The sequence below is a fragment of the Etheostoma spectabile genome, chromosome 7 (assembly GCF_008692095.1).
Source record: "Etheostoma spectabile isolate EspeVRDwgs_2016 chromosome 7, UIUC_Espe_1.0, whole genome shotgun sequence".
NCBI classification, from domain to species: Eukaryota; Metazoa; Chordata; class Actinopteri; order Perciformes; family Percidae; genus Etheostoma; species Etheostoma spectabile.
Window position 1 is genome coordinate 8520714 of NC_045739.1, and position 2199 is coordinate 8522912.

At 38.9% G+C, this 2199-nt stretch overlaps 1 protein-coding gene across 1 annotated transcript in view; it reads right to left on the bottom strand.

The window, feature by feature from the left end:
- Window positions 1-2192, bottom strand: part of bgnb (biglycan b) — a 16530-nt gene extending 14338 nt beyond the window's left edge. Inside the window, exon 1 of the mRNA XM_032521698.1 lies at window positions 1953-2192. The gene's annotated coding sequence lies outside the window, so the exon portion shown is untranslated. The remainder of the gene's footprint in view (window positions 1-1952) is intronic.
- Between the last annotated feature and the right edge of the window lie 7 nt (window positions 2193-2199).

Sequence of the window (2199 nt, forward strand, 5' to 3'; positions counted from 1 at the left end):
CACACACACACACACACACACACACACACACACACATGCATGCATGCATATGTAAACCATATGTTTAATTTGGTCTCAGAATCACAATCCACCTCCAAAGTAATCTGGTTATTTGGCCAAACTCCCTCACTTTCTTATGCCATGTCTCCTTCTCTTCATACATGTGACACACGTACACACTCTAAATTCATGTACTCTTTAGACACACAGGCTGTTAGTGCTAGGCGGGTCCGGTAGAAGCGTTTGGGTGGAGTTAACTGCCCCAGCGGCTGTAATTTGGTGACTGCTATCCCTAAAAAAGGAACAGTTTGGCAGCTTCTCTGATGCCGCCAAGCTTGGATGTGGTGGCAAGCTGCCTAAGGCTGCAGAGACGAAGCCTAACCAGAGCAGAACAAAGAGCAGAGCAATGCAGAACAAAAAAGGGCCATGTCGGACAAATGACCTGAAGATCCACGTCTGTGACCAGATGAGTCTCATTTAAAGAATGTGGAGTATTTTAAAGTTTGTGCCATTTATAAATGGGCAATAAATAGAATGAACATTTTTTATTTTTTTTCAAAAACCAAAATGGAACGATCAGTAAATTGTATCCTCAAAACAGGGCAAAGACAACATTTCCTGAGTTTGAATTTAACTTGAATTTAAATTGTAAGAGTAAGGGAATATTTTCACACTCAAACCAATCAATAATGGTAAAACAACACTCAACAGTGGCAAGAAGCTACAGGGATAATGTGAGTTTTTTTTAGAAAAAATTATGATGAGACGGACAAGTGAACGCAAGGCAGCAAGAATCAACAAAACAGACAGACAAGCAGGTGTAGGGTAGTCAACCCACTGGCTGGCTAATTGGCAGACAGCCTAAAAGGTCAGGAAACAGACAGATGTAGACCATAATTTTCACTGTCTGACCATCAACTCCACAGTCAAACACTGCTTGCTCTGTCTTTGTATGGTAAGGTAACTCAGTTAAATACACTGGTAGAAATGGCTCATACATGTTAGTAAACTATTGCTGGACAAGAAGTCATCAGCACAAGACAGAATTGGGCCACAGACGTTAAAAGCTCCTTCCTGTGAAGGACTTTATGTTTGTTTGCATCATATTATGTGACAAAAATAAAACATAGAAAGCTGGGATAATCTCCCTGCCAAATAAAGTTTCTCAGGCCACAGTTCTCTCAACACATATCAATCTGAACGCTGAGTGTATATACAGAGGCTGAATTTTAGGGTAGTGCAGCTGTGTACCAGAAGTGGGTTGACTTGATAGGCATGTTTCACTATAATTATTCTACCTTAATGATGATGCAGGGATGGACTTAAAAGACCCTATAAAGGCTCTGTGTTACATTTAAAGTCTGATGAGAGATTAAGGGTGCGTTGATTTGAGAATAAAGTGAGTGGAAAGAAAAGTTTTGTTTAATTATCGTCTCATCTACTAATGATGGCTCCCAGTGAGCAGTCTTTGGAGACTTGTTGCGCCATCTAGTGTAGCTCTGGAAAAAAGAGCTGATCAAAACATTACAGCATCAGTCGGCCATGCAACAGGTTGCATTAAGTAGCTAGATGATTATACTGATAATAATTTAAAAGTAACAATCATGAGAGGGGAAAAACAAATGAATAAGATACACCTTTAGTAGGTTGCATGTTGTAAACTGTGTAAACAATATGATAACTTTAACTGAAAATGTAAAAGTTGATGACATAAATCATACCAAAGTATAACAAATGTGAAAATATATAACAAGAAGCAGTAGAAGAGTTCAAAGCTACTACAATTCAAATTGTACCAACATCACAACAGTTGAAAAGTTTCTATATGTCACAAAAACTTTGTAATTTCTTCGTATATAATTATTTTGTCAAGTAAAAATCAGCCTAGAAAAGGAAAGGTTGCCCCTTGCCAAGTACAAGACTGAATAGCACAATAAAAACATCACCCCTACCTTATGGACAAAAATAAGATATTAATTCCAAATTCCAAAACAAAAAAGCTTTCTCTTTCTGTGCGTCAGATTATCCTGGAGACTTCTTTTTAAAGTCCTATTTTTTCATCACATTTAGGGATTATTGCAGTATTTCCCTGTGGTCCTCTGATCTCCAGCTGCAGCTCCTCCACCACTGTAAACTGTGTCAGGGCACCGTGTGTGCTCGTTTCAGTCCACACCGAGGAAATGACTGAGAGGTGGGGGG